Consider the following 15,272-nt stretch of genomic DNA (forward strand, 5'->3'; position numbering starts at 1 on the left):
TCCGTGTGTCCCTCTCTCCCCGGGGAGGGGAGCGCGGCTCCGGGAGCCAAACACACCCCGGCGGCCACTGCTCCCTCAGCCCCTCCCGGGCCGGCAAAGCGGCCTGGCCTGGCCTAGCCTGGCCCCGCCCCGCCCCGCCCCGCCCCCCCCCCGAGCCCGCACACCCCACGGCACTTCACAAGGGGTCCGCTCCCCGCTCCCCGCTCCCCGCACCGGGCGAAATCCCACTGCACCGGCTGGAAGCCACGCCCCAGCTTTGCACCTTTCCTGACACTGCACCCGCACGGAGGGGTGGGGGGGTGCGGCGAGGGCGGGACCGGGGGCTGGCGCCTGGGGACTGGAGGGTGGGGGCTGGGTGGGTGGATCCAAAAACACAGGAGCGGGCGGGGCAGCGAGACCCCAAACACAGACTCCGCCACAGGACTGGGCTCCCTGGGTCCCGGACCTCTTCCCTCCCTCCAGCCCCCATCCCCAGGGCCCCCGGCGTTTCGCGAGGCCCAGCTAGGGCTGCGGGCTCGCGCTGGTGATGTTCTGTGGGGGCGCTGGGGCCTCCGGGCTGGCTGCGCTCGCCCTGCGACTGGGGAGGAGGCGCTGAGAACCCGGCGGGAGGGGGGGCGCCCAGAAGGCACGGCCGGCCTGATGCCCCACGCTCGCTTCCACCCTCTTCCCAGTGAGCGGCCCGACGTGGTGCGGTGCGGTGCGGTGCGGTGCGGTGCGGTGCGGTGCGGGATGGAAGCGGAGGCGGGCGTGGGGCCAAGCCGGGAGCAGTCTGCCAGAGTCCCGGGATCGGTGAAGGCCGGGGCTTGCGCCACAGCGCCTTGCCAGGGTCCTCTTGCGCCGCCTCCGCCACCCGCCCGGGGCCCGCGGCGGAGGGCGGCGGCAGCGAGGCAGGCAGCCAGGCAGGCAGGCAGGCAGGCAGGCAGGCAGGCGCGTGCATGGGTGAAGCGCGGCACCCGCTGGGCTTGGGATGCGTGGAGCAGGCTCTTGAGGCGCCCAGCGGCAGCCGCCGGCGTCTACGGCCATACCACCCTGAACGCGCCCGATCTCGTCTGATCTCGGAAGCTAAGCAGGGTCGGGCCTGGTTAGTACTTGGATGGGAGACCGCCCGGGAATACCGGGTGCTGTAGGCTTTTGCCTTTTGCCTGTTGCCTGTTGCCTCTGGCCTCCTTGACCTCTCCTTTGGCGCCCGCCGCCCCTCCCCCTCCCTCCGTGTGTCCCTCTCTCCCCGGGGAGGGGAGCGCGGCTCCGGGGGCCAAACACACCCCGGCGGCCACTGCTCCCTCAGCCCCTCCCGGGCCGGCAAAGCGGCCTGGCCTGGCCTAGCCTGGCCCCGCCCCGCCCCGCCCCGCCCCCCCCGAGCCCGCACACCCCACGGCACTTCACAAGGGGTCCGCTCCCCGCTCCCCGCTCCCCGCACCGGGCGAAATCCCACTGCACCGGCTGGAAGCCACGCCCCAGCTTTGCACCTTTCCTGACACTGCACCCGCACGGAGGGGTGGGGGGGTGCGGCGAGGGCGGGACCGGGGGCTGGCGCCTGGGGACTGGAGGGTGGGGGCTGGGTGGGTGGATCCAAAAACACAGGAGCGGGCGGGGCAGCGAGACCCCAAACACAGACTCCGCCACAGGACTGGGCTCCCTGGGTCCCGGACCTCTTCCCTCCCTCCAGCCCCCATCCCCAGGGCCCCCGGCGTTTCGCGAGGCCCAGCTAGGGCTGCGGGCTCGCGCTGGTGATGTTCTGTGGGGGCGCTGGGGCCTCCGGGCTGGCTGCGCTCGCCCTGCGACTGGGGAGGAGGCGCTGAGAACCCGGCGGGAGGGGGGGCGCCCAGAAGGCACGGCCGGCCTGATGCCCCACGCTCGCTTCCACCCTCTTCCCAGTGAGCGGCCCGACGTGGTGCGGTGCGGTGCGGTGCGGTGCGGTGCGGGATGGAAGCGGAGGCGGGCGTGGGGCCAAGCCGGGAGCAGTCTGCCAGAGTCCCGGGATCGGTGAAGGCCGGGGCTTGCGCCACAGCGCCTTGCCAGGGTCCTCTTGCGCCGCCTCCGCCACCCGCCCGGGGCCCGCGGCGGAGGGCGGCGGCAGCGAGGCAGGCAGCCAGGCAGGCAGGCAGGCAGGCAGGCAGGCGCGTGCATGGGTGAAGCGCGGCACCCGCTGGGCTTGGGATGCGTGGAGCAGGCTCTTGAGGCGCCCAGCGGCAGCCGCCGGCGTCTACGGCCATACCACCCTGAACGCGCCCGATCTCGTCTGATCTCGGAAGCTAAGCAGGGTCGGGCCTGGTTAGTACTTGGATGGGAGACCGCCTGGGAATACCGGGTGCTGTAGGCTTTTGCCTTTTGCCTGTTGCCTGTTGCCTCTGGCCTCCTTGACCTCTCCTTTGGCGCCCGCCGCCCCTCCCCCTCCCTCCGTGTGTCCCTCTCTCCCCGGGGAGGGGAGCGCGGCTCCGGGGGCCAAACACACCCCGGCGGCCACTGCTCCCTCAGCCCCTCCCGGGCCGGCAAAGCGGCCTGGCCTGGCCTAGCCTGGCCCCGCCCCGCCCCGCCCCGCCCCCCCCCCGAGCCCGCACACCCCACGGCACTTCACAAGGGGTCCGCTCCCCGCTCCCCGCTCCCCGCACCGGGCGAAATCCCACTGCACCGGCTGGAAGCCACGCCCCAGCTTTGCACCTTTCCTGACACTGCACCCGCACGGAGGGGTGGGGGGGTGCGGCGAGGGCGGGACCGGGGGCTGGCGCCTGGGGACTGGAGGGTGGGGGCTGGGTGGGTGGATCCAAAAACACAGGAGCGGGCGGGGCAGCGAGACCCCAAACACAGACTCCGCCACAGGACTGGGCTCCCTGGGTCCCGGACCTCTTCCCTCCCTCCAGCCCCCATCCCCAGGGCCCCCGGCGTTTCGCGAGGCCCAGCTAGGGCTGCGGGCTCGCGCTGGTGATGTTCTGTGGGGGCGCTGGGGCCTCCGGGCTGGCTGCGCTCGCCCTGCGACTGGGGAGGAGGCGCTGAGAACCCGGCGGGAGGGGGGGCGCCCAGAAGGCACGGCCGGCCTGATGCCCCACGCTCGCTTCCACCCTCTTCCCAGTGAGCGGCCCGACGTGGTGCGGTGCGGTGCGGTGCGGTGCGGTGCGGGATGGAAGCGGAGGCGGGCGTGGGGCCAAGCCGGGAGCAGTCTGCCAGAGTCCCGGGATCGGTGAAGGCCGGGGCTTGCGCCACAGCGCCTTGCCAGGGTCCTCTTGCGCCGCCTCCGCCACCCGCCCGGGGCCCGCGGCGGAGGGCGGCGGCAGCGAGGCAGGCAGCCAGGCAGGCAGGCAGGCAGGCAGGCAGGCGCGTGCATGGGTGAAGCGCGGCACCCGCTGGGCTTGGGATGCGTGGAGCAGGCTCTTGAGGCGCCCAGCGGCAGCCGCCGGCGTCTACGGCCATACCACCCTGAACGCGCCCGATCTCGTCTGATCTCGGAAGCTAAGCAGGGTCGGGCCTGGTTAGTACTTGGATGGGAGACCGCCTGGGAATACCGGGTGCTGTAGGCTTTTGCCTTTTGCCTGTTGCCTGTTGCCTCTGGCCTCCTTGACCTCTCCTTTGGCGCCCGCCGCCCCTCCCCCTCCCTCCGTGTGTCCCTCTCTCCCCGGGGAGGGGAGCGCGGCTCCGGGGGCCAAACACACCCCGGCGGCCACTGCTCCCTCAGCCCCTCCCGGGCCGGCAAAGCGGCCTGGCCTGGCCTAGCCTGGCCCCGCCCCGCCCCGCCCCGCCCCCCCCGAGCCCGCACACCCCACGGCACTTCACAAGGGGTCCGCTCCCCGCTCCCCGCTCCCCGCACCGGGCGAAATCCCACTGCACCGGCTGGAAGCCACGCCCCAGCTTTGCACCTTTCCTGACACTGCACCCGCACGGAGGGGTGGGGGGGTGCGGCGAGGGCGGGACCGGGGGCTGGCGCCTGGGGACTGGAGGGTGGGGGCTGGGTGGGTGGATCCAAAAACACAGGAGCGGGCGGGGCAGCGAGACCCCAAACACAGACTCCGCCACAGGACTGGGCTCCCTGGGTCCCGGACCTCTTCCCTCCCTCCAGCCCCCATCCCCAGGGCCCCCGGCGTTTCGCGAGGCCCAGCTAGGGCTGCAGGCTCGCGCTGGTGATGTTCTGTGGGGGCGCTGGGGCCTCCGGGCTGGCTGCGCTCGCCCTGCGACTGGGGAGGAGGCGCTGAGAACCCGGCGGGAGGGGGGGCGCCCAGAAGGCACGGCCGGCCTGATGCCCCACGCTCGCTTCCACCCTCTTCCCAGTGAGCGGCCCGACGTGGTGCGGTGCGGTGCGGTGCGGTGCGGTGCGGTGCGGTGCGGGATGGAAGCGGAGGCGGGCGTGGGGCCAAGCCGGGAGCAGTCTGCCAGAGTCCCGGGATCGGTGAAGGCCGGGGCTTGCGCCACAGCGCCTTGCCAGGGTCCTCTTGCGCCGCCTCCGCCACCCGCCCGGGGCCCGCGGCGGAGGGCGGCGGCAGCGAGGCAGGCAGCCAGGCAGGCAGGCAGGCAGGCAGGCAGGCAGGCGCGTGCATGGGTGAAGCGCGGCACCCGCTGGGCTTGGGATGCGTGGAGCAGGCTCTTGAGGCGCCCAGCGGCAGCCGCCGGCGTCTACGGCCATACCACCCTGAACGCGCCCGATCACGTCTGATCTCGGAAGCTAAGCAGGGTCGGGCCTGGTTAGTACTTGGATGGGAGACCGCCCGGGAATACCGGGTGCTGTAGGCTTTTGCCTTTTGCCTGTTGCCTGTTGCCTCTGGCCTCCTTGACCTCTCCTTTGGCGCCCGCCGCCCCTCCCCCTCCCTCCGTGTGTCCCTCTCTCCCCGGGGAGGGGAGCGCGGCTCCGGGAGCCAAACACACCCCGGCGGCCACTGCTCCCTCAGCCCCTCCCGGGCCGGCAAAGCGGCCTGGCCTGGCCTAGCCTGGCCCCGCCCCGCCCCGCCCCGCCCCCCCCCCGAGCCCGCACACCCCACGGCACTTCACAAGGGGTCCGCTCCCCGCTCCCCGCTCCCAGCACCGGGCGAAATCCCACTGCACCGGCTGGAAGCCACGCCCCAGCTTTGCACCTTTCCTGACACTGCACCCGCACGGAGGGGTGGGGGGGTGCGGCGAGGGCGGGACCGGGGGCTGGCGCCTGGGGACTGGAGGGTGGGGGCTGGGTGGGTGGATCCAAAAACACAGGAGCGGGCGGGGCAGCGAGACCCCAAACACAGACTCCGCCACAGGACTGGGCTCCCTGGGTCCCGGACCTCTTCCCTCCCTCCAGCCCCCATCCCCAGGGCCCCCGGCGTTTCGCGAGGCCCAGCTAGGGCTGCGGGCTCGCGCTGGTGATGTTCTGTGGGGGCGCTGGGGCCTCCGGGCTGGCTGCGCTCGCCCTGCGACTGGGGAGGAGGCGCTGAGAACCCGGCGGGAGGGGGGGCGCCCAGAAGGCACGGCCGGCCTGATGCCCCACGCTCGCTTCCACCCTCTTCCCAGTGAGCGGCCCGACGTGGTGCGGTGCGGTGCGGTGCGGTGCGGGATGGAAGCGGAGGCGGGCGTGGGGCCAAGCCGGGAGCAGTCTGCCAGAGTCCCGGGATCGGTGAAGGCCGGGGCTTGCGCCACAGCGCCTTGCCAGGGTCCTCTTGCGCCGCCTCCGCCACCCGCCCGGGGCCCGCGGCGGAGGGCGGCGGCAGCGAGGCAGGCAGCCAGGCAGGCAGGCAGGCAGGCAGGCAGGCGCGTGCATGGGTGAAGCGCGGCACCCGCTGGGCTTGGGATGCGTGGAGCAGGCTCTTGAGGCGCCCAGCGGCAGCCGCCGGCGTCTACGGCCATACCACCCTGAACGCGCCCGATCTCGTCTGATCTCGGAAGCTAAGCAGGGTCGGGCCTGGTTAGTACTTGGATGGGAGACCGCCTGGGAATACCGGGTGCTGTAGGCTTTTGCCTTTTGCCTGTTGCCTGTTGCCTCTGGCCTCCTTGACCTCTCCTTTGGCGCCCGCCGCCCCTCCCCCTCCCTCCGTGTGTCCCTCTCTCCCCGGGGAGGGGAGCGCGGCTCCGGGGGCCAAACACACCCCGGCGGCCACTGCTCCCTCAGCCCCTCCCGGGCCGGCAAAGCGGCCTGGCCTGGCCTAGCCTGGCCCCGCCCCGCCCCGCCCGGCCCCCCCCCCCGAGCCCGCACACCCCACGGCACTTCACAAGGGGTCCGCTCCCCGCTCCCCGCTCCCCGCACCGGGCGAAATCCCACTGCACCGGCTGGAAGCCACGCCCCAGCTTTGCACCTTTCCTGACACTGCACCCGCACGGAGGGGTGGGGGGGTGCGGCGAGGGCGGGACCGGGGGCTGGCGCCTGGGGACTGGAGGGTGGGGGCTGGGTGGGTGGATCCAAAAACACAGGAGCGGGCGGGGCAGCGAGACCCCAAACACAGACTCCGCCACAGGACTGGGCTCCCTGGGTCCCGGACCTCTTCCCTCCCTCCAGCCCCCATCCCCAGGGCCCCCGGCGTTTCGCGAGGCCCAGCTAGGGCTGCGGGCTCGCGCTGGTGATGTTCTGTGGGGGCGCTGGGGCCTCCGGGCTGGCTGCGCTCGCCCTGCGACTGGGGAGGAGGCGCTGAGAACCCGGCGGGAGGGGGGGCGCCCAGAAGGCACGGCCGGCCTGATGCCCCACGCTCGCTTCCACCCTCTTCCCAGTGAGCGGCCCGACGTGGTGCGGTGCGGTGCGGTGCGGTGCGGTGCGGTGCGGGATGGAAGCGGAGGCGGGCGTGGGGCCAAGCCGGGAGCAGTCTGCCAGAGTCCCGGGATCGGTGAAGGCCGGGGCTTGCGCCACAGCGCCTTGCCAGGGTCCTCTTGCGCCGCCTCCGCCACCCGCCCGGGGCCCGCGGCGGAGGGCGGCGGCAGCGAGGCAGGCAGCCAGGCAGGCAGGCAGGCAGGCAGGCAGGCGCGTGCATGGGTGAAGCGCGGCACCCGCTGGGCTTGGGATGCGTGGAGCAGGCTCTTGAGGCGCCCAGCGGCAGCCGCCGGCGTCTACGGCCATACCACCCTGAACGCGCCCGATCTCGTCTGATCTCGGAAGCTAAGCAGGGTCGGGCCTGGTTAGTACTTGGATGGGAGACCGCCTGGGAATACCGGGTGCTGTAGGCTTTTGCCTTTTGCCTGTTGCCTGTTGCCTCTGGCCTCCTTGACCTCTCCTTTGGCGCCCGCCGCCCCTCCCCCTCCCTCCGTGTGTCCCTCTCTCCCCGGGGAGGGGAGCGCGGCTCCGGGGGCCAAACACACCCCGGCGGCCACTGCTCCCTCAGCCCCTCCCGGGCCGGCAAAGCGGCCTGGCCTGGCCTAGCCTGGCCCCGCCCCGCCCCGCCCCGCCCCCCCCCCGAGCCCGCACACCCCACGGCACTTCACAAGGGGTCCGCTCCCCGCTCCCCGCTCCCCGCACCGGGCGAAATCCCACTGCACCGGCTGGAAGCCACGCCCCAGCTTTGCACCTTTCCTGACACTGCACCCGCACGGAGGGGTGGGGGGGTGCGGCGAGGGCGGGACCGGGGGCTGGCGCCTGGGGACTGGAGGGTGGGGGCTGGGTGGGTGGATCCAAAAACACAGGAGCGGGCGGGGCAGCGAGACCCCAAACACAGACTCCGCCACAGGACTGGGCTCCCTGGGTCCCGGACCTCTTCCCTCCCTCCAGCCCCCATCCCCAGGGCCCCCGGCGTTTCGCGAGGCCCAGCTAGGGCTGCGGGCTCGCGCTGGTGATGTTCTGTGGGGGCGCTGGGGCCTCCGGGCTGGCTGCGCTCGCCCTGCGACTGGGGAGGAGGCGCTGAGAACCCGGCGGGAGGGGGGGCGCCCAGAAGGCACGGCCGGCCTGATGCCCCACGCTCGCTTCCACCCTCTTCCCAGTGAGCGGCCCGACGTGGTGCGGTGCGGTGCGGTGCGGTGCGGTGCGGTGCGGGATGGAAGCGGAGGCGGGCGTGGGGCCAAGCCGGGAGCAGTCTGCCAGAGTCCCGGGATCGGTGAAGGCCGGGGCTTGCGCCACAGCGCCTTGCCAGGGTCCTCTTGCGCCGCCTCCGCCACCCGCCCGGGGCCCGCGGCGGAGGGCGGCGGCAGCGAGGCAGGCAGCCAGGCAGGCAGGCAGGCAGGCAGGCAGGCAGGCGCGTGCATGGGTGAAGCGCGGCACCCGCTGGGCTTGGGATGCGTGGAGCAGGCTCTTGAGGCGCCCAGCGGCAGCCGCCGGCGTCTACGGCCATACCACCCTGAACGCGCCCGATCTCGTCTGATCTCGGAAGCTAAGCAGGGTCGGGCCTGGTTAGTACTTGGATGGGAGACCGCCTGGGAATACCGGGTGCTGTAGGCTTTTGCCTTTTGCCTGTTGCCTGTTGCCTCTGGCCTCCTTGACCTCTCCTTTGGCGCCCGCCGCCCCTCCCCCTCCCTCCGTGTGTCCCTCTCTCCCCGGGGAGGGGAGCGCGGCTCCGGGGGCCAAACACACCCCGGCGGCCACTGCTCCCTCAGCCCCTCCCGGGCCGGCAAAGCGGCCTGGCCTGGCCTAGCCTGGCCCCGCCCCGCCCCGCCCCGCCCCCCCCCCGAGCCCGCACACCCCACGGCACTTCACAAGGGGTCCGCTCCCCGCTCCCCGCTCCCCGCACCGGGCGAAATCCCACTGCACCGGCTGGAAGCCACGCCCCAGCTTTGCACCTTTCCTGACACTGCACCCGCACGGAGGGGTGGGGGGGTGCGGCGAGGGCGGGACCGGGGGCTGGCGCCTGGGGACTGGAGGGTGGGGGCTGGGTGGGTGGATCCAAAAACACAGGAGCGGGCGGGGCAGCGAGACCCCAAACACAGACTCCGCCACAGGACTGGGCTCCCTGGGTCCCGGACCTCTTCCCTCCCTCCAGCCCCCATCCCCAGGGCCCCCGGCGTTTCGCGAGGCCCAGCTAGGGCTGCGGGCTCGCGCTGGTGATGTTCTGTGGGGGCGCTGGGGCCTCCGGGCTGGCTGCGCTCGCCCTGCGACTGGGGAGGAGGCGCTGAGAACCCGGCGGGAGGGGGGGCGCCCAGAAGGCACGGCCGGCCTGATGCCCCACGCTCGCTTCCACCCTCTTCCCAGTGAGCGGCCCGACGTGGTGCGGTGCGGTGCGGTGCGGTGCGGGATGGAAGCGGAGGCGGGCGTGGGGCCAAGCCGGGAGCAGTCTGCCAGAGTCCCGGGATCGGTGAAGGCCGGGGCTTGCGCCACAGCGCCTTGCCAGGGTCCTCTTGCGCCGCCTCCGCCACCCGCCCGGGGCCCGCGGCGGAGGGCGGCGGCAGCGAGGCAGGCAGCCAGGCAGGCAGGCAGGCAGGCAGGCAGGCGCGTGCATGGGTGAAGCGCGGCACCCGCTGGGCTTGGGATGCGTGGAGCAGGCTCTTGAGGCGCCCAGCGGCAGCCGCCGGCGTCTACGGCCATACCACCCTGAACGCGCCCGATCTCGTCTGATCTCGGAAGCTAAGCAGGGTCGGGCCTGGTTAGTACTTGGATGGGAGACCGCCTGGGAATACCGGGTGCTGTAGGCTTTTGCCTTTTGCCTGTTGCCTGTTGCCTCTGGCCTCCTTGACCTCTCCTTTGGCGCCCGCCGCCCCTCCCCCTCCCTCCGTGTGTCCCTCTCTCCCCGGGGAGGGGAGCGCGGCTCCGGGGGCCAAACACACCCCGGCGGCCACTGCTCCCTCAGCCCCTCCCGGGCCGGCAAAGCGGCCTGGCCTGGCCTAGCCTGGCCCCGCCCCGCCCCGCCCCGCCCCCCCCCCGAGCCCGCACACCCCACGGCACTTCACAAGGGGTCCGCTCCCCGCTCCCCGCTCCCCGCACAGGGCGAAATCCCACTGCACCGGCTGGAAGCCACGCCCCAGCTTTGCACCTTTCCTGACACTGCACCCGCACGGAGGGGTGGGGGGGTGCGGCGAGGGCGGGACCGGGGGCTGGCGCCTGGGGACTGGAGGGTGGGGGCTGGGTGGGTGGATCCAAAAACACAGGAGCGGGCGGGGCAGCGAGACCCCAAACACAGACTCCGCCACAGGACTGGGCTCCCTGGGTCCCGGACCTCTTCCCTCCCTCCAGCCCCCATCCCCAGGGCCCCCGGCGTTTCGCGAGGCCCAGCTAGGGCTGCGGGCTCGCGCTGGTGATGTTCTGTGGGGGCGCTGGGGCCTCCGGGCTGGCTGCGCTCGCCCTGCGACTGGGGAGGAGGCGCTGAGAACCCGGCGGGAGGGGGGGCGCCCAGAAGGCACGGCCGGCCTGATGCCCCACGCTCGCTTCCACCCTCTTCCCAGTGAGCGGCCCGACGTGGTGCGGTGCGGTGCGGTGCGGGATGGAAGCGGAGGCGGGCGTGGGGCCAAGCCGGGAGCAGTCTGCCAGAGTCCCGGGATCGGTGAAGGCCGGGGCTTGCGCCACAGCGCCTTGCCAGGGTCCTCTTGCGCCGCCTCCGCCACCCGCCCGGGGCCCGCGGCGGAGGGCGGCGGCAGCGAGGCAGGCAGCCAGGCAGGCAGGCAGGCAGGCAGGCAGGCGCGTGCATGGGTGAAGCGCGGCACCCGCTGGGCTTGGGATGCGTGGAGCAGGCTCTTGAGGCGCCCAGCGGCAGCCGCCGGCGTCTACGGCCATACCACCCTGAACGCGCCCGATCTCGTCTGATCTCGGAAGCTAAGCAGGGTCGGGCCTGGTTAGTACTTGGATGGGAGACCGCCTGGGAATACCGGGTGCTGTAGGCTTTTGCCTTTTGCCTGTTGCCTGTTGCCTCTGGCCTCCTTGACCTCTCCTTTGGCGCCCGCCGCCCCTCCCCCTCCCTCCGTGTGTCCCTCTCTCCCCGGGGAGGGGAGCGCGGCTCCGGGGGCCAAACACACCCCGGCGGCCACTGCTCCCACAGCCCCTCCCGGGCCGGCAAAGCGGCCTGGCCTGGCCTAGCCTGGCCCCGCCCCGCCCCGCCCCGCCCCCCCCGAGCCCGCACACCCCACGGCACTTCACAAGGGGTCCGCTCCCCGCTCCCCGCTCCCCGCACCGGGCGAAATCCCACTGCACCGGCTGGAAGCCACGCCCCAGCTTTGCACCTTTCCTGACACTGCACCCGCACGGAGGGGTGGGGGGGTGCGGCGAGGGCGGGACCGGGGGCTGGCGCCTGGGGACTGGAGGGTGGGGGCTGGGTGGGTGGATCCAAAAACACAGGAGCGGGCGGGGCAGCGAGACCCCAAACACAGACTCCGCCACAGGACTGGGCTCCCTGGGTCCCGGACCTCTTCCCTCCCTCCAGCCCCCATCCCCAGGGCCCCAGGCGTTTCGCGAGGCCCAGCTAGGGCTGCGGGCTCGCGCTGGTGATGTTCTGTGGGGGCGCTGGGGCCTCCGGGCTGGCTGCGCTCGCCCTGCGACTGGGGAGGAGGCGCTGAGAACCCGGCGGGAGGGGGGGCGCCCAGAAGGCACGGCCGGCCTGATGCCCCACGCTCGCTTCCACCCTCTTCCCAGTGAGCGGCCCGACGTGGTGCGGTGCGGTGCGGTGCGGGATGGAAGCGGAGGCGGGCGTGGGGCCAAGCCGGGAGCAGTCTGCCAGAGTCCCGGGATCGGTGAAGGCCGGGGCTTGCGCCACAGCGCCTTGCCAGGGTCCTCTTGCGCCGCCTCCGCCACCCGCCCGGGGCCCGCGGCGGAGGGCGGCGGCAGCGAGGCAGGCAGCCAGGCAGGCAGGCAGGCAGGCAGGCAGGCGCGTGCATGGGTGAAGCGCGGCACCCGCTGGGCTTGGGATGCGTGGAGCAGGCTCTTGAGGCGCCCAGCGGCAGCCGCCGGCGTCTACGGCCATACCACCCTGAACGCGCCCGATCTCGTCTGATCTCGGAAGCTAAGCAGGGTCGGGCCTGGTTAGTACTTGGATGGGAGACCGCCTGGGAATACCGGGTGCTGTAGGCTTTTGCCTTTTGCCTGTTGCCTGTTGCCTCTGGCCTCCTTGACCTCTCCTTTGGCGCCCGCCGCCCCTCCCCCTCCCTCCGTGTGTCCCTCTCTCCCCGGGGAGGGGAGCGCGGCTCCGGGGGCCAAACACACCCCGGCGGCCACTGCTCCCTCAGCCCCTCCCGGGCCGGCAAAGCGGCCTGGCCTGGCCTAGCCTGGCCCCGCCCCGCCCCGCCCCGCCCCCCCCCGAGCCCGCACACCCCACGGCACTTCACAAGGGGTCCGCTCCCCGCTCCCCGCTCCCCGCACCGGGCGAAATCCCACTGCACCGGCTGGAAGCCACGCCCCAGCTTTGCACCTTTCCTGACACTGCACCCGCACGGAGGGGTGGGGGGGTGCGGCGAGGGCGGGACCGGGGGCTGGCGCCTGGGGACTGGAGGGTGGGGGCTGGGTGGGTGGATCCAAAAACACAGGAGCGGGCGGGGCAGCGAGACCCCAAACACAGACTCCGCCACAGGACTGGGCTCCCTGGGTCCCGGACCTCTTCCCTCCCTCCAGCCCCCATCCCCAGGGCCCCCGGCGTTTCGCGAGGCCCAGCTAGGGCTGCGGGCTCGCGCTGGTGATGTTCTGTGGGGGCGCTGGGGCCTCCGGGCTGGCTGCGCTCGCCCTGCGACTGGGGAGGAGGCGCTGAGAACCCGGCGGGAGGGGGGGCGCCCAGAAGGCACGGCCGGCCTGATGCCCCACGCTCGCTTCCACCCTCTTCCCAGTGAGCGGCCCGACGTGGTGCGGTGCGGTGCGGTGCGGTGCGGTGCGGTGCGGGATGGAAGCGGAGGCGGGCGTGGGGCCAAGCCGGGAGCAGTCTGCCAGAGTCCCGGGATCGGTGAAGGCCGGGGCTTGCGCCACAGCGCCTTGCCAGGGTCCTCTTGCGCCGCCTCCGCCACCCGCCCGGGGCCCGCGGCGGAGGGCGGCGGCAGCGAGGCAGGCAGCCAGGCAGGCAGGCAGGCAGGCAGGCAGGCGCGTGCATGGGTGAAGCGCGGCACCCGCTGGGCTTGGGATGCGTGGAGCAGGCTCTTGAGGCGCCCAGCGGCAGCCGCCGGCGTCTACGGCCATACCACCCTGAACGCGCCCGATCTCGTCTGATCTCGGAAGCTAAGCAGGGTCGGGCCTGGTTAGTACTTGGATGGGAGACCGCCTGGGAATACCGGGTGCTGTAGGCTTTTGCCTTTTGCCTGTTGCCTGTTGCCTCTGGCCTCCTTGACCTCTCCTTTGGCGCCCGCCGCCCCTCCCCCTCCCTCCGTGTGTCCCTCTCTCCCCGGGGAGGGGAGCGCGGCTCCGGGGGCCAAACACACCCCGGCGGCCACTGCTCCCTCAGCCCCTCCCGGGCCGGCAAAGCGGCCTGGCCTGGCCTAGCCTGGCCCCGCCCCGCCCCGCCCCGCCCCCCCCCCGAGCCCGCACACCCCACGGCACTTCACAAGGGGTCCGCTCCCCGCTCCCCGCTCCCCGCACAGGGCGAAATCCCACTGCACCGGCTGGAAGCCACGCCCCAGCTTTGCACCTTTCCTGACACTGCACCCGCACGGAGGGGTGGGGGGGTGCGGCGAGGGCGGGACCGGGGGCTGGCGCCTGGGGACTGGAGGGTGGGGGCTGGGTGGGTGGATCCAAAAACACAGGAGCGGGCGGGGCAGCGAGACCCCAAACACAGACTCCGCCACAGGACTGGGCTCCCTGGGTCCCGGACCTCTTCCCTCCCTCCAGCCCCCATCCCCAGGGCCCCCGGCGTTTCGCGAGGCCCAGCTAGGGCTGCGGGCTCGCGCTGGTGATGTTCTGTGGGGGCGCTGGGGCCTCCGGGCTGGCTGCGCTCGCCCTGCGACTGGGGAGGAGGCGCTGAGAACCCGGCGGGAGGGGGGGCGCCCAGAAGGCACGGCCGGCCTGATGCCCCACGCTCGCTTCCACCCTCTTCCCAGTGAGCGGCCCGACGTGGTGCGGTGCGGTGCGGTGCGGTGCGGTGCGGTGCGGGATGGAAGCGGAGGCGGGCGTGGGGCCAAGCCGGGAGCAGTCTGCCAGAGTCCCTGGATCGGTGAAGGCCGGGGCTTGCGCCACAGCGCCTTGCCAGGGTCCTCTTGCGCCGCCTCCGCCACCCGCCCGGGGCCCGCGGCGGAGGGCGGCGGCAGCGAGGCAGGCAGCCAGGCAGGCAGGCAGGCAGGCAGGCAGGCAGGCGCGTGCATGGGTGAAGCGCGGCACCCGCTGGGCTTGGGATGCGTGGAGCAGGCTCTTGAGGCGCCCAGCGGCAGCCGCCGGCGTCTACGGCCATACCACCCTGAACGCGCCCGATCTCGTCTGATCTCGGAAGCTAAGCAGGGTCGGGCCTGGTTAGTACTTGGATGGGAGACCGCCTGGGAATACCGGGTGCTGTAGGCTTTTGCCTTTTGCCTGTTGCCTGTTGCCTCTGGCCTCCTTGACCTCTCCTTTGGCGCCCGCCGCCCCTCCCCCTCCCTCCGTGTGTCCCTCTCTCCCCGGGGAGGGGAGCGCGGCTCCGGGGGCCAAACACACCCCGGCGGCCACTGCTCCCTCAGCCCCTCCCGGGCCGGCAAAGCGGCCTGGCCTGGCCTAGCCTGGCCCCGCCCCGCCCCGCCCCGCCCCCCCCGAGCCCGCACACCCCACGGCACTTCACAAGGGGTCCGCTCCCCGCTCCCCGCTCCCCGCACCGGGCGAAATCCCACTGCACCGGCTGGAAGCCACGCCCCAGCTTTGCACCTTTCCTGACACTGCACCCGCACGGAGGGGTGGGGGGGTGCGGCGAGGGCGGGACCGGGGGCTGGCGCCTGGGGACTGGAGGGTGGGGGCTGGGTGGGTGGATCCAAAAACACAGGAGCGGGCGGGGCAGCGAGACCCCAAACACAGACTCCGCCACAGGACTGGGCTCCCTGGGTCCCGGACCTCTTCCCTCCCTCCAGCCCCCATCCCCAGGGCCCCAGGCGTTTCGCGAGGCCCAGCTAGGGCTGCGGGCTCGCGCTGGTGATGTTCTGTGGGGGCGCTGGGGCCTCCGGGCTGGCTGCGCTCGCCCTGCGACTGGGGAGGAGGCGCTGAGAACCCGGCGGGAGGGGGGGCGCCCAGAAGGCACGGCCGGCCTGATGCCCCACGCTCGCTTCCACCCTCTTCCCAGTGAGCGGCCCGACGTGGTGCGGTGCGGTGCGGTGCGGGATGGAAGCGGAGGCGGGCGTGGGGCCAAGCCGGGAGCAGTCTGCCAGAGTCCCGGGATCGGTGAAGGCCGGGGCTTGCGCCACAGCGCCTTGCCAGGGTCCTCTTGCGCCGCCTCCGCCACCCGCCCGGGGCCCGCGGCGGAGGGCGGCGGCAGCGAGGCAGGCAGCCAGGCAGGCAGGCAGGCAGGCAGGCAGGCGCGTGCATGGGTGAAGCGCGGCACCCGCTGGGCTTGGGATGCGTG

The 15,272-nt window shown here is 73.5% G+C and overlaps 12 non-coding genes across 12 annotated transcripts; all 12 read left to right on the forward strand.

Moving 5' to 3' along the window:
* Positions 1-1,011: 1,011 nt before the first annotated feature.
* On the forward strand, positions 1,012-1,130 carry LOC147571347 (5S ribosomal RNA). Its single transcript, XR_015247456.1, has one exon. It is a non-coding gene; the product is annotated as a 5S ribosomal RNA (ribosomal RNA).
* A 1,071-nt stretch (positions 1,131-2,201) lies between these two features.
* On the forward strand, positions 2,202-2,320 carry LOC147571348 (5S ribosomal RNA). The gene has a single exon (XR_015247473.1). It is a non-coding gene; the product is annotated as a 5S ribosomal RNA (ribosomal RNA).
* A 1,073-nt stretch (positions 2,321-3,393) lies between these two features.
* Positions 3,394-3,512, forward strand: LOC147571349 (5S ribosomal RNA). The gene has a single exon (XR_015247474.1). It is a non-coding gene; the product is annotated as a 5S ribosomal RNA (ribosomal RNA).
* Positions 3,513-4,597: 1,085 nt separating this feature from the next.
* Positions 4,598-4,716, forward strand: LOC147571350 (5S ribosomal RNA). The gene has a single exon (XR_015247458.1). It is a non-coding gene; the product is annotated as a 5S ribosomal RNA (ribosomal RNA).
* A 1,068-nt stretch (positions 4,717-5,784) lies between these two features.
* On the forward strand, positions 5,785-5,903 carry LOC147571351 (5S ribosomal RNA). Its single transcript, XR_015247475.1, has one exon. It is a non-coding gene; the product is annotated as a 5S ribosomal RNA (ribosomal RNA).
* Positions 5,904-6,982: 1,079 nt separating this feature from the next.
* LOC147571352 (5S ribosomal RNA) lies at positions 6,983-7,101 on the forward strand. Its single transcript, XR_015247476.1, has one exon. It is a non-coding gene; the product is annotated as a 5S ribosomal RNA (ribosomal RNA).
* Positions 7,102-8,183: 1,082 nt separating this feature from the next.
* LOC147571353 (5S ribosomal RNA) lies at positions 8,184-8,302 on the forward strand. Its single transcript, XR_015247478.1, has one exon. It is a non-coding gene; the product is annotated as a 5S ribosomal RNA (ribosomal RNA).
* A 1,068-nt stretch (positions 8,303-9,370) lies between these two features.
* Positions 9,371-9,489, forward strand: LOC147571354 (5S ribosomal RNA). Its single transcript, XR_015247479.1, has one exon. It is a non-coding gene; the product is annotated as a 5S ribosomal RNA (ribosomal RNA).
* A 1,063-nt stretch (positions 9,490-10,552) lies between these two features.
* Positions 10,553-10,671, forward strand: LOC147571355 (5S ribosomal RNA). Its single transcript, XR_015247480.1, has one exon. It is a non-coding gene; the product is annotated as a 5S ribosomal RNA (ribosomal RNA).
* A 1,061-nt stretch (positions 10,672-11,732) lies between these two features.
* On the forward strand, positions 11,733-11,851 carry LOC147571356 (5S ribosomal RNA). Its single transcript, XR_015247481.1, has one exon. It is a non-coding gene; the product is annotated as a 5S ribosomal RNA (ribosomal RNA).
* Positions 11,852-12,928: 1,077 nt separating this feature from the next.
* LOC147571357 (5S ribosomal RNA) lies at positions 12,929-13,047 on the forward strand. The gene has a single exon (XR_015247482.1). It is a non-coding gene; the product is annotated as a 5S ribosomal RNA (ribosomal RNA).
* A 1,082-nt stretch (positions 13,048-14,129) lies between these two features.
* On the forward strand, positions 14,130-14,248 carry LOC147571358 (5S ribosomal RNA). The gene has a single exon (XR_015247483.1). It is a non-coding gene; the product is annotated as a 5S ribosomal RNA (ribosomal RNA).
* The last annotated feature ends 1,024 nt before the right edge of the window (positions 14,249-15,272 follow it).

This window comes from Puma concolor, unplaced genomic scaffold (genome assembly GCF_028749965.1).
Source record: "Puma concolor isolate L17-30 unplaced genomic scaffold, mPumCon1.1.hap2 unalloc_scaffold_28, whole genome shotgun sequence".
NCBI classification, from domain to species: domain Eukaryota; kingdom Metazoa; phylum Chordata; class Mammalia; order Carnivora; family Felidae; genus Puma; species Puma concolor.